This window comes from Acartia tonsa, chromosome 4 (genome assembly GCF_053477335.1).
Source record: "Acartia tonsa isolate MP-2025a chromosome 4, ASM5347733v1, whole genome shotgun sequence".
Lineage (NCBI taxonomy): Eukaryota > Metazoa > Arthropoda > Copepoda > Calanoida > Acartiidae > Acartia > Acartia tonsa.
The window spans coordinates 55,319,400-55,334,931 of record NC_137263.1 but is presented as its reverse complement, the minus strand read 5'-3'; the positions used below and the strand labels follow the sequence as shown (position 1 = coordinate 55,334,931).

Here is a 15,532-nt window from a genome sequence, read left to right as displayed (position 1 = left end):
TCAAATTTCAAGAAAGTGAACGTTAATGTCATAGAATCTTTATTATTCACCAAGAATGATTACATCCATGTGTAGTGAAGCACAAAGTTCTCAAAGTTTTATATTAACATTTTCTTAATCGTTAACCAAACAACTTTGGAGGCTTGAATTGAATTTTAATTGGTTGGGTCAATAAGTTAAGTGTCCAAATGTTTCAACCACTAATTGTAATCTACAGAAGAGGTAATTTTGTATATAATTATTGAAGATGTACATTAAATTATCGGTTATTTGCTTATCCCTTTATATCTCTGCAATTTTAAACATGACAGATACTTCATTAAGTACGTTTGTTATTTATTTCGGAACCTTAAGATTAGTCATAAATTGAAATTCAAAATACACAATTGGAAATCCAAAAATACATTGTTTTTTTTACAGTCATATAAGGAATATTTGGGCCGAAATAAAATTTGACGGAAAAAGAGCAAAAAAAAGATTATCCTTAAAAGAGAACGTAAAAAGTAGTAAGACTAAAAAGAGGAAAACAGTAATAAAAATCAATATTTTACCGGCTGCAACCCTTATCTCTTTCTCTCTCTCTTTTTAAAAACCATAACCCCCCCCCCCCCCCCCACGTACCCCCCTCCACTTTCCACCTAATTCTCTATCTGTTGGGACTGTCTCAAGAGAGTGGTCCCGCCCCGGCCTCTACAGGAAGCTGCTCTCCCTCACCCAAAAAGCCCTTGCACCATCCCCCGGCCCCCCCCCGTGCATCCTGCCCGGACTATAAACGGGCTGGACCATGCGGGATAAAGAGAGGATGGAGGGAGCCTTACAAACTACCAGCTAGAGTATTTTCAATGAATGAATCAATCTATAATACAAAGTAGAACGATGTTTGTCTTTCCGTCTGAAGCTTAAGATCTCAGTAACCACTGCACCGATTGGGCTCTACTCTTCAGAGAATATACCAACTGGTCCTGAGATGGTTTTAAGCTATTTTCTTGGGGGTGGGACATCTTGGTGCAAAGCCCCTAGAGGCTAGGGACGAATCCGCTAGTATACATATATTGTGAATGATAGATAATATATCTTAAACAGCGTAGCTGTCATTCAATGTTTTTGGTTAGTTTTTTTTTCTTCAAACTTATAAAAAACCTTACTTTTGATTTTTTTAACTGGACTATGAAATCATATAAAATTAGGTTTACTTTTTTCTTACATATATAGAAAGGCAGAAAGTAACTTAATTACCCCTTTGTGTCAAAACTGTTTATTCTGTTTATTCATATGTTCTAATGTCCAGGGAGTAAGGGAGGGGACAATGGATTGAATATTCAATTTTTAGGAGTCTCAGACTTTGGGGACTGGCTTAAAGGGAACATGCAAGAATTTAGCAGTTTCTAACCAATCTTGGGGACCAATTATGAATGACGTCACGCAAAATCATGCATAATCTCGCGGCAAACTAGCGCGTCAACAAAAAGATAAACAATAACAAGCAGACAGAATATTTTGATTTTGAAAATTATTTTGTAAATTGAATCATTTTTTTATATCTAATTCTTGTTTAATGTAAATTCATTCCGATTAGTGCGTTGTAGAAAGAAATTATATTAAGATTATTAGTTATTATGAGCAAAGCCTTCCTATAATTAGATCCCGCACATTTGTACGTCCGTAATGGTTAGCTCTTTTCGTTACTTTAGACATGTTAGAAGTTTCTTATTGATTTAATGTAAAGGCAAAAGTTTTTTGTCTTTAGCTTAATATTTCTGTAATTAATGATCCGATTAATTCCAAAATTTTAAGGAAAATTCACTAAGTCCTGAGTTGTTCAAGGTTTGTTTATTATTAAAATCTCAAGATGGCGTTATTTTATTTTTCTGTCCTGGATGCTAGGAGCGCAGCTACCAGTTATCCTATGTATGCTAATGTCGTATGGGTGAGTTGCACTTGGACTGAACAGTCAACTTGTCAACTCAAGGCCAGACTCTTGGTCCTTCACCTCATACCCGTGGTACAGTACATTACAGACAACCAACTCTCTGTGATGCACGACCTTTGTCTGAGAAGTCCTAACTGTGCATGGTAACGAGTTGCGCCTGTTTTGGGCCAAGGCATTCCCCCCACTCTAACTATTTACGTCGCGCATTTGACATAGTAGCAGTGGGAACCAATTTTAACGTCTTTAGTTTTTGACGCGGTGTCGGACCGAGATTCAAACCTATCACCTTCCCGACGACGAGCGAATGCGCTACGTGTTGAGCCACGGTCGCGGGTACCAGTTATCCTAAGATATGTTACTTAAACCTTAAGATCTTTTAAAGATGTACTTATGTTCTCAACTATTTCATTTATGTAGTATGAAATTTTGACGCAAGGTATCTCATTTTTATTTTGTTAAATGAAATAACTTGAGTTAAAAGTTCTGTAGGATGGTAATTATTTTAGTAAGTTTTGTAATATAAATATTTAAAGGCTTTTTCATGTCTAAGCTTTTTAATTATACAATAAAAAAATTTGGGTAAAAGATGTTGTAAAAGTAAAATGGTATGTTTCCTTAATTTTCCAAAGTTTAGATAATAACAATTACGGAAATGAATTGTAAACAAGGGTTTTGATCTCTAGAATCAAAGGCTTGGAGTAAAGCATCAGTTTAAGGATGGTGCATTTCGAATTAAAAACAATTCAAAAAGTCAAAAATTTCCTCTAAAGGTTGCTATATTGCAAATACTTGTTTTATCTGGAAATATCTGGGTTTTCAACCTTAAAGGGTCACAGCTATAAAATTGAATTAACTGCCCATTGTCCCCTCCCTTACTCCCTGTCTAATGTCATTGATCGCATAAGTGTTTTTATTCTTAACAATGTTAGATTTTTCAAAAGGTATGTTTGTGTGTATGTTTGGTTAGGGATCTAACCCTGTTGGACTCTTTCTAACCTTTTCTCTCTCTCTCTCTCTCTCTCTCTCTCTCTCTCTCTCTCTCTCTCTCTTTGTCTCTCTCTCTCTCCCTAAAGCTACCTCTGAGAGAAATATTGGCGTATCCTGAAAATGTTGCTGGTGGCCAGCATGGTTTATACACTTAGTTTACATTTATCAGCCTCATGTTGACACACAACCAATACCACCACGTGATCTCCAGGGACTATATAAATTTCTGTTGATTCATTGGTTAAAAAATTTTTGTTTTATTTCTTAAAGTGGTTAAAGTTACTAAGTTAATTATAAAAAAAGGTAAGATTTAAAAAAAAAATCCTTCTTTTAGTAATAATAACAAATATAGGTCATATTTTTCTAAAAATAGACCAAATCAGCTGATTTTATCAATTATATGCATTTCCGTATTAAAAAAGTGCTATACAGTACAGAAAAATGAATATTCCCCTAATTTAACAAGCAAGGTTATTTTTTGTTGTAAAAGTAAAACTATTTTCCCCTTTTTTTGCTTTATTTGCATTATATTTTATAGTAGAATTTTTATAGTAAAATAACAAAAGTGTTTTGCCGGGTATTTACAATTTAATTTATAAACATTTACTACATTTAAGAGGATTTTTGTAAGTTTTAAATATCGGCTGCTCCTCTAGCATCGAAAGGACCTGCATTCTATAGGGGATGAAGGGCAGAAACCTAAAAACCATTCATGGACCTAATTTTCTAAATTGAAGAACTCAATCAGTTTAGTGTTTAGCGAGCTTACAAACTTAACTTTGTAATAGGATCCCCACCTCATAGCATCTAGGGGCTCTTTTTTTCCAAGGGGCAGGGAGGGAAAGTAAAATAGCCTAAAACCATCTTAAGCACTAAATCGAGAAATTAAATAACCTAAAACTATACTTGGACCTATCAGAGAAGCTACCAGTAAACGGAGAACTCAATCGGTTCATTAGTTATTGGAATCTTTAAACAATAAAACTTACTTTATATGATACTACATAGAATAACATTAGACTTTTTCAAATCCAAAATGTGTGTTTTTAATGTATACTAATTATAGAGTAGCTTTACTGTAAAAATGTATGAGATATGTACACAAGTGGGAAAAGAACCATAGATCTAAAGGATAAGACAATGACCGATAAATTGATGTGTATCTCCAATGATGATATACAAAATTACCCCTTTTGTATATTACAATAAATGGTTGAAACGTTTGGACATTCAAATTAATGAACCAACTAATAAAAATTCAATAAAAGCCCCAAAGTTGTTGAGACACCAAATAAGAAAACCTTACTATAAAACCTTGGGGACAATACCTATACCCTCCCTCCCTGGAAAAGAACATAAAAAGTATTTTTTAATTTCCTATACAAACACTCCATATTTTTTGTCACTGTAAAAAAAGGGAGTGGTCCTTTTTTATCAATATTCATTTTCTCGTATTCATTCGAATCCGGTGGATAGGAACCGGTTCTCATCCATACGACAAAACTATGTCTAGCATCGTATCATATCCAGTTTTCTACTAATACAGAAATGTACAATCATAAGATTAAAACCAGTTTTTTTAGCCGGTGCCTTCGGCACCACGGGGCTAAAAAAACTAGTTTTAATCTTATAATTGTACATTCTATATCCGCGGAAAGCCGTTTATAATACGATACGAGAAATAACTATTAAAAATTTTTTACAAAGCGTAGCTCTTTAGCATCATAATTAGCATCTGTACGTTATTACAGAAGATAGATTAATTGTAAAACATGTTATGAATTTTAGGGGGGGGGGGGGGGTATATCTCACTATTCTATGTTTAAGTAACAAAACTAGCCTCTAAGTGCAGTGTAAAGAAACTTAAAATGAGTGTTTTAAGCCTTAAACTTAATTCTGACTGAATTGTTCTCCCATTTGTAATATTATGAATATAAACTGTTGTAAATATATAATATTTAAACCTTTTTTTAAAAAAGTGAAGCTTTTCTATAATTAGGGTCGGTTCGTCCGTCCGTCCGAGATAGATAGCTTTTATTCGTTAATTTAGGCATGTTAGAATTGTCCTATCGATTTCAAACTTTGCATGATGATTCCTGTAGTAGTTAGGTACGATTTAGAAAACGTAGCAACTCTATAATCATTACCAGAATGTCCGTACGTCCATTTTAAACATGTTGATTTTTCTAATTTTTTAACAGCAATTTTTTATGTGATCTAATTATCCGTTTGATCTGATTTTTGGTATATTGATTCCTGGGACAAAAAAGAACAATATTTTAAGCGAAGCAACTCTATAATCAAATCCTAAAAATGTGAGTATGTCCATAAACTCAATAAACATTATCCTGTATCAAGAAGTTTTTCAACAAATTTACTTACAATTTTGCTTCGACTCTTTTATATTCTGATAATTCAGTTTAGACACTATACAAGTGTTAATGTCCGTTTGTCCTACCGTTTCAGTTCTTCGCTGTTATGGATGTTGTCATCCTTGTTTGAAGTAGAAATTTATATCTTCTATGCTACTTATGGATAAAAGTGTCTTTATTTGATCAATTCCACATAAAAAAGCCTTGTAAAATATTTTAATTGGATCAAAAGGGAAGTAGAAAATGTAAAATAAGTAGGAAAGGAAGCCCAGGTGTAGATCAATACATAATTAGAATAGTTATTTAACACATCGTGTTATAGACAGCTTTCCGCGGATATTAAAAAAATTCTAATCTTAAAAGTAAAACTAGTTTTATAGCCGCGAGGGGCCAAGAGTCCGGGCTACTTAAACTGATATTGTTATATGATTTTTATCTTTATATTCGTGTAAAATTGTTTGTAGTACGTGTACGATGATATACATGATTTTCCAGTATGACGGAGAAACAGTTCTAATCCAGCGGATATTAATCGGTTTTGAAGCCATACTGGGAAAAAAATATTGCTTTCCCTAATTAGTAATTACTTCCTTTTTGTTTTTTATATGAGACATGTTTAACATGCAAAAGAAGATTATACAAAGATGCGTGCACAGGGATTTTGTTGGAGCTGGGGGCAGCATAGGGAAGATAAGGGAAGGACGTCCAAGTCTTTATTTTGATGTGGGTAAAATGTTGGGTTTTAAATGTTTTAAAGGGGTAAGCTTATGTATTTTTTTTAATTTTGAGGAGGTAAAATGAGGGGTTTCAAAGTTTGAGGGGGTTAAACACCCCTTTACTCCTACCTTGGACGTCTATGAACATTCAATTTCTAATACCAAGAGGGTGTAGACTCTAGACATGTCCCTTACATTATTTATTCAGCAGAAGTATTGGTAGTATTCCATATTTTACTCTTGGGAGAACACACATACCCCCCGGCCCCCCCTCTTTCTAGTCCTGAAAATCATGAATCATAATTTTGAATGAATATAGAATAAACGTGGATAAACGTTGTTAACATGGACATAATTTATTGGTCAGTTCATTCATCCAGTAGGAGGGGAGGGGATGGGTAAAGGTGTGGATGGGGGGATAATTATCTAGCCAGCTAAACTTTACTAGAGTTTATGATAATCTGGTGTAATATCCAAGTAATAATAAATCCATAGTTTTACCTAACACTGTGAGATGCATGAAAATTGTTGATCTTGGAAAAAATTTACATTCTTTAAAACTTCTATAACTATATTTCTTTGCTTTACATAGACTTTGTTAAGTAATTTTAGTAGTTACATCTGATAGAATATTATTACTTTATATTCTTATCTATATTCTATATTATCTATGATATACATAGACTTTGTTAAGTAATTTTAGTAGTTATATCTGATAGAATATTATTACTTTATATTCCTATCTATATTCTATATTCACTAGTAAAATGTAGGTTTTTTAGCCAAAAAGAGGAATACTCTGGAAATTCGACCTGTTATCATTTATTTATACCTAAATAGAGAGCCCCACGTCTTTATTTAAATCATAAGTGCATAGCCTAATTTTTTTCATATTTTTATATTTTATACCTTATGAAACCCTCTATTTTCCAAAAATCTAACATCATTTCAACAAGTTTTATTCTTTTATTTAATATGAAGTTCTTTTAAATCCACAATAATATTTGTTTTTTTTTGTATAGAATTACATTTACTTAACTAAGATGGCATTCAAGATTTAGAATAAATTTCAAAGTATAAAGATTTCAAAAAAATTGTTATAGCAATTCAGATTCGCATACTGGAATAGGTCACTAGGACAAACGGACATTTACATATAACACATAAAATGTAAATATTTTAAATGTCAAAACAAAATTGGAGTAAATTTGTTGAAAAATTGAGTATGGACATTCTGGTAATGATTATATAGTTGCTACGTTTTCTAAATAAATACTTAACTACTAAAGGAATCACCATACAAAGTTTGAAATCAATAGGACAATTCTAACATGCCTAAGTTAACAAGGAAAAAACTATATGGATGAGCAGGACCGACATTATTTTTAGAACAATTTTGCTTTTAATAGACACATTACTTTGAATTTATAATTCATAATTACAAATATGTTTTACAAGTATTACAAAGACCTGTTAGTTTCTTCATTTGCACCAGATTTTCAAGAACAAACAACGTTTCATTTTTCTCTTAATCTTGGCAATTTTTGCCTTTTCTTTCACAAGCAACACAAATTATTTTGGATCCTTTAAATGATCTCTTGCAAACTATGGCATGTTTCTTATTAAGAAACAATCAAACTAAGAATAAATTTTATTACTAAAAAGCTTCCCGGATTTTTCGTATTTTCAAGAAAAAATATACTCAAGTTCAAATGCAATTTATTTTTTAGGCTATGCACTTATGATTTAAATAAAGACGTGGGGCTCTCTATTTAGGTATAAATAAATGATATCAGTTCGAATTTCCAGAGTATTCTTCTTTGTGGCTAAAAAACCTATATTTTACTAGTGTATTGTCTATGCTATATACATAGACTTTAAGTTAAGTAATTTTAGTAGTAATATCTGATAGAATATTATTACTTTATATTCCTATTTATATTCTATATTGTCTATGCTATACATATACATAGACTTTGTTAAGTCATTGTAGTAGTAACATCTAATAGAATATTATTTCTTTTATATTCTTATCTATATTCTATATTATCTATGATATATACATAGACTTTGTTAAGTAATTTTAGTAGTAATATCTCATAGAATATTAATACTTTTATATTCTTATCTATATTCTATATTATCTCTGCTATACATAGACTTTGTTAAGTAATTTTAGTAGTAACATGTGATAGAATATTATTTCTTTTATATTCTTATCTATATTCTATATTATCTCTGCTATACATAGACTTTGTAAAGTAATTTTAGTAGTAACATGTGATAGAATACTAATTTCTTTTACATTTATGTATACTTAGACCAACTATATTACTGTCATTTACTATTTTTATTTTTGATGAAAATAATAAAAAATGTAAAACAAATTTTCTACTTTCCATGAAAGGGGCATATCGAGCCAAGACCCCCTCTTATTCTTAAAATAAATTGCAAATGTTTGGGTGTTTTTTTTCCTGTGCCTAACCCTTGCGGGCGACCCTAACCCTGCTTTGGTTATACCTGCAGTGCCTGAACTAAACCTAAAGTAATAAACAAACAAACAAAGTAGCAAGGTTTTTTTTGTCTGAAGCTCTATTTCTCAATGACTACTGAACTGATTATATTTTCCTTTGAGGGAAGTTTCTCATATGTCTTGTGATGGTTTCAGGATATTTATTTTCACATTTAAGTCTTGGGATGGTTTTAAGCTATTTTTCTATTCCATCTCTGACTCTTTAAATACAAAGCACCTAGTTTATACATAAAGTCTTTATTGACTAGTTAAAAAACTTTTTTTCTTCAGTTGCTATATCCTGAGATGGGTTTTTGAAAGAAGAATGCCGCGTTTTTTCGACATTTTTTAGACATTGATTGATTGAACGAAGACGATAAATTTAAACAGAGTATACAACTTAAGAATTCAAAATTTCAAAATTATCATTTTAGCCATTTGTATGATGACTAATACAGCTCTAAAAAGATGCATAGATTAATATGCAGGAAAAATGGATTAACCCATTAGTGCCGAACCGGACATTAAAACCCGGTTCCGAAAAATGAAAAAAAAACCGGTTTCCGGCTCCATAATTGCATCATTCTCAGTATGAATCCCTCCTCTACTACCCTGGCTTTCATTTCCCCCTGGAGCAGGCAGTTTAGCTTACTTCCGTTTTATGGTATAGCTCAACAAAATTTGAAAATCATGAAATTCAAAATACCCCTTCTAACTTTTTTGTTTTTATAGTAAAGTCGCTGATTTTTTTCGTGAAATCTAATGTTTATTGACAAGTACATCTAAATGTGAATTCGTTTTATTCAAATTATTATTTTTTATATGATTTTTTTATCGTTTTTTTACGCCCTATTATGACCCGGTTCGGCTTGGCCATACATACCCGAAAATTTTAAAACCCGGCTCGGTTTCGGTTTTTATTACCCGGTTTTAACTTTTCAACCAATAAAAATAACAATTAACGTCATTAGTAAGGGTTTGAGCCACCATAATAACCCTAGTAATCTCTATAGGTGTCACCCAATAGTTTTATGATCGTTTTCTGATATGTAACACCCAAATTTTATATGTTCTTTTTTTTGTAGTGTGTGTCTTTTAAAACTTCGAGCAACGGTTTTTTTTACCCGAAAACGGCGGCACCTATAGCCGAAACACTAAATTTGAAATAAATCGCTTCTTATTATACTTGTAGCTCTTTAGATTACATGTGTTTGTGTAGTTTTCAATTACGGATCGTATCAAAGTTCTAAAAAGTGTTCATCTCACTTTTGGCGTTCAAAAATTACATTTTTCGATTTTTGGTCAAAATAACCGGGTTTATACAGGTCAACCGGGTTTTAAAACTGGGGGAAAGCACCAAAAACGGGTGTTAATGCCTGGTTGGTATTTATGGCCAAGCCGAACCGGGTTTTTTTGCAACTTTCCTGTGCACGCCACTAGAGCAAAACAAAAAAATACGAATTCCGTTTTGACCACTATAAAGCTTCCCTGAAACTTACAGCTCGATCGGCCCATAAAAGTGGCGCTCGGCACTAATGGGTTAAAGATAATTTGTTTTTCTTCTATGAAGGCCAAGTACCAACAAAAGCGAAATAATTAAATAAATGGTTGTATACTCTGTTTAAATTTCGCGAATCGAAAAAACGCGGCATTCTTTTTATGAGAACCCATCTCTGGTCCCTGAGTAAAAGCTTCTAAGTAATTATAATAAAATTTTTGTCATATTTGCAAATAGGTTTATTTAGCCAAGGAGTATTTACAAAGTAAGATAGAAATATATAAAAAAATTAGATTATGTTATAACTTAAAATTTTTATGAATAATATTGTAGTTATTTTCTAAATCGGCCATTTTTTATAAGCTTGAAATTAACAATATTAAAAATTGTATCTTTATTTTGAAAGATTTGAAAACCATTTGTTAAGTGTATTTTGTAAGTGTCTGTAATGTTTAAAAAAATGACTAAAATAGTAATCAATTAACGAGCCTGAAATAATTAAATGGACATTTGAAAAATGATTTTTTCAAAAGGGGAAGGAAGTCGTATAAAGTATAATAAGTCCAAAATAATATGGCTGATTATGAACAAGTAGAAGCTTGATTTTCTAACCTTATAGTCTTTCATCCTTGACAATGACTATAATAATATATTTGAGCTGACAAATCGATTTTCCGTGTTTGTCCGGCTGTCTGTCTGTCTGTCTGTGTATTGTCTAGTGAATTAGCATTTAATGAGTTGGTCCAACTAATCAATGGTTAATTTTGTTATACATATTAGCAAATATATAAAGGCTCGGCAGACGCGCTTCAGTCGCGAATAAGCCTCAAATTTAAACCAGTTTGAATGATTGATATATTTTTACTATCGACTGTGTCCCTAGGGGGCTCTTTATTCAAAGGGGTATACATGGGGATAGTAAAATAGCCTAAAACAATCTGACGGGTTAAATCTAAAATTAAACTAGTCGAAAACCTTCTCTGAGCTGGATCTTTAAATCATTTTAATGGTGCGCTAAATCACTCCGCGCAGAATTTCAGCCAATCACAGCGGCGCATTTTACAAAATTTTACAAAATGCGCCGCTGTGATTGGCTGAAATTCTGCGCGGGGTGATTTAGCGCACCATTGAAATGATTTAAAGATCCAGCTCTGGACATATAAGAAGCTTCACTTTAAAGGAGGTTCAGTGGTTCGCGAGATCCTTTGCTACATACAAAAAAGCTTACTACTATATGATAGGATGAAAAGAGGTATTGTCATATTTGGGTCTGGTTTAGACTTCCAACTGATTTTAACATGTGTAAAACGTTGATTTCCCTGAGGCTTACAGGCGGCAGATGCGCGGCTGCATGGCCATGAAATATACTACTACACAATTCTAAATATTTTATGGTATATGGACAATGGTATATTAATGACTATATTCTTGTATGCAAAATTTCGGATTTTAATGATATTATTGGAAGAGGAAAGGGTGTAAAGAATTTAGTTAAATCAGTATATAATTTTTATATATATTTTTTTTTCAATTTTGTTAATGTTCTATAAAGTTTTGCTTTAGTGCATTCGTCTAATACGTAAATGTATAATTTATCCATAAATGGTCAACATTGATTTTGTTTCTATGATTTCTTTTAATATTGAGTTTCTGGCGTTCTAGAGATTTTATTTGACTTTATTAAAAACTCCACACTTCTATTTCTTGTTCATCAATGCGTGTTATGTCCATATGCTGTATTGTTAAAAGCAAAGCTTTTTTATAATTAGAGTCTGTACGTCCGTCCGCGCGTACGTAACAGTTAGCCCCTTTGATTAATATAAATATGATAGAAATGCCCTATCTATTTAAAACGATTGAGAAAGCGTCCCTTTGATTGTTACCAGAAAGTCCGTACGTCCATTTAACACATGCTAATTTTTAACTATTTTGTTTTGTATGATATAATTACTCTAATTCATCAGATTTTTAAAAAAAATGATCCCTAATACAATAAGGTAAAATACCTTTGGCAAAGCAGGTACTAAAAATGTGAGTGAGTCTCTAAACAGAATCATGTATTTATGTTCGTTTGATTTCGCCCTTTAATTTCAGAGCTTTACTTTTATGGGTGTTGTCATCTTTGTTTCTTTCATGTGTATTTTAATCTATTTCTTATTGTTGTGTTCCAAATAAGATTCTCTGTAAATTTTTATTACATTCTCTCTAAATACTTTTATAATCATCATTAACATTTTTTCTTTCTTAAATATTTGGAAAATTCCTTTTATTTGCTTGTGGAATATACACATAAACCCAAACCACTTAAATTGAATTTGATGAAAAGTGTATCTTTTAAATTTTAAGGGTATTGTCAAAGTGAAAACAATTAGAGCTTTCATAGTGTGATCTTCTTTTTATTCTATTTGTCATTTTTTCATTATCTAATCTAAACTTGAAATCTTTTATTATAATACATAAATATTTTTTTCGAAAAGACGTTTACACCACACACCCACATGCATACTTAAACAAGAACACAAACAACTACCCTTACACACACATACACATACAATCACACAAGCCGGGTAATTCTTCTCTGTTCTGTCAAAGTTGTCATCATCAACTCTCTCAGAGGTGTGGAGACACACATAGATAGATAGATAGATAACTGGACGGAGGAGGAATAGATAGATATATGGACGGAGGAGAGAAAAATGATAGACATGGGAAACACCCCCCTACCCTTATTCAATTGCTAAGTTGGTGGGTGGGGCTCAACTATAATACATATTACATATGCACATTTAAACAATATCCCATGAAACCTATTTCAACACCCTTCTCCAAAAAATGAAAATAAGTGTTTTTTTATTTTTATAATAATCTGAAATAATTCACAAAAACGTTATCTTCGCTGACTGACTGACGGACAGACAGACAAAAAGAGTTATTAAGTAGATTCGCTACTTCTAAAATTAAGTTTTATATGATCGAAAAGGATATTTGCTTGTAACGTGACATGTAAAGCCTTCTCGGAGACAATCAATTTCAAAGATTCCCTAGAAAAAAGAAAAGGGATGGAGAATATGATAGATAGAGAGAGAGAGAGAGAGAGAGAGAGAGAGAGAGAGAGATAGAGAGAGAGAGAGAGAGAGAGAGAGAGAGAGAGACGAGCAAAGAGAGAGGAAGAGAGAAAGAAAGATTAAGAGAAAAAAGGAAATAAATAAAGGGTTGTTTCTGCAGTTAAAATTAAAATTTAAACCGGAAAAGACATTCTGCCTAAAATAAAAAAATTGTGTTTTTAAACAAAAGTTATTGAAAATGGAAAAGATTTGATTTTTTAAACACGTAAGAATTTTTCTTATTGTCCAGTAGGTGGATTTTGATTTTAATTATTAGAGCTTAGTCTGTGAAATAGGAAATTGGATGAATACATTTTACAGTATGGCTTCGAACCCGATTAATATCCGCTTAATTTAAACTGGTTCTCAGCCATAGTGAAAAGTTATGCATAGGATCATATTACAGACAATTTTCTACGAACATCAAAATGAAATATCTTGAAATCAATACCTACCATTAATGTTAACAAAACTGTTTTAAATGTCATAATTTTCATTTTAATACCCACGGAAAGCTTTCTATAATACGATGTGATAAATAACTATTTCAAAGTTCTCCAAATGTATTGGTAGAAATTAACAGAACGGAACAGAATTTAAAATCATTCCAATTTGATGCATAAATTTCAAATAATTGAAGAGATAATTTAAAAAAAAATTTTTTTTTACTCTTGTATCAAAGACATTTTTGGTCTATGACAAGTGCAAAAAATTTACTTGGTTGTTGTTTTTTAGCTGCTGTACTGTGACGGGTTTATTCTTGTTAACGCTTTTTAGATCGTTATTCATATGTGAAAACACACGTTTTACATATAGTAGTTTTCAAAAGATGGGAAAAAATGTTCTTTTAATTATATCTTTAGGTTAAACAATGTGTTACATACAAAAAAGTGCCAAAAAACTTAGACAAAAAGATTGACAAAAAGTTGAAGAACACATGCTTTATAAAACTCCTCCTCACTTAAGCTTTTCAACTATTTTCATCCTTTAATAGTTATTTATCGCATTGTATTATAGACAGTTTTTAGCGGATATCAAAATGAAAATTTATAAGACAAAAACTAATTTTGTAAGGGTTGAGATGTCGAATGTCTGGCTTAACAAAACTGGTTTTAATTTTATTTTCTTATTTTAATATCCGTGGAAAATTGTTATACGATGCTATACAAGATATTGAGAAATGTAACTAATTAAGTGGACATTAATTGGTTTCCAAGCCATATTTCATAATTAAGACAACCATTTTGAACATGAATCTTCTAAAAATACTGGTATAATTTTTAAAAAAAATTTTGGCACTTCAAGTAAATCAATATTTTTTGTCTTAAAAGATAATTTTTATAGAAAAGATAAAGAGAAATAAATTTTAATAACAATTTAGATTAGATATGGACAATACGCTCCTCCGTGGTAAGGGGAAGGTGAATCATAAATGGGGGGTTGTGTGTATAGTTATATTAGCCAGCTGGGGGAAATATTTTAAACAGGGTATTCGATAATCTCTCATAATATCCACGTAATATATATCCACTAATTCATACATAGAAACACACACACACACACACACTTACAGACATATGTTTTGAATGTTTTAAAATGATTGATGTTCTCGTTTCAGCCAGGACAATTAAGATTCATAATTTATATTATTATTACTATTTCTATATGACAGATACATTTAGGATACAATATGCAGTAATATGTCCTGGGAAGATAGATAGATTAATTTTCCCATTAATGCAATGAGTACAAAATTTGGTTTAAATAGCTTAAAACCCTTAACAAGGGGGTAGGTAGATAAAATCTCGATTATAAGTTTTGTTTTTGTTTTATAAGATTGAAGTTAGCTCATTCTTTATTTCAGTAAACTGAATTATTTCATTTTTATCTATAAAAGAGCAATAAAAACGTGTTAAGTAACTGTGACTTCAATGTAGTAATAAAATGCCAGACTCACCGACATACGCTAGGTATTAAGTAGCTTCGCTATTAAAAGCATAAATTATATATTTAGATAAAGAATATTTTGATAATGAGCTCTTTACTGATCCTGTGACGTCATCTCAAGTGGGGTATCAGTCAATAGCATAGCGCTTCTATGAAATTCTTTTTTCTCACTGTTAATAATATTTCTTTTAGTTCTTTGTAGTTTTATATATTCATGCAATAGTAATTACTATCATGTGATCTTAAGCTTCATACAAACAGACAGACAAACAACATTCCACCACCTTTATTGTTTTCATTTCTTTCTGAATTTTTTTTTAAAGTTTATGATTTTCTGATAAACTTTTTAATTTTGTGTATGTTGTCATTCTTGTTCCATAAGATCCCGCATCACACAGTAGTTTTCAACATATTTTAATCTTTATAATTTTGTCAAGAATTTCAGCAAGTATTAGCTTTACTCAAA

The 15,532-nt window shown here is 31.4% G+C and overlaps 1 protein-coding gene across 1 annotated transcript in view; it reads left to right on the top strand.

The window, feature by feature from the left end:
- The window catches only part of LOC145317826 (plastin-2-like), a 59,931-nt gene that overhangs the window by 572 nt on the left and 43,827 nt on the right, over positions 1-15,532 (top strand). The gene's annotated exons all lie outside the window — the stretch shown is intronic.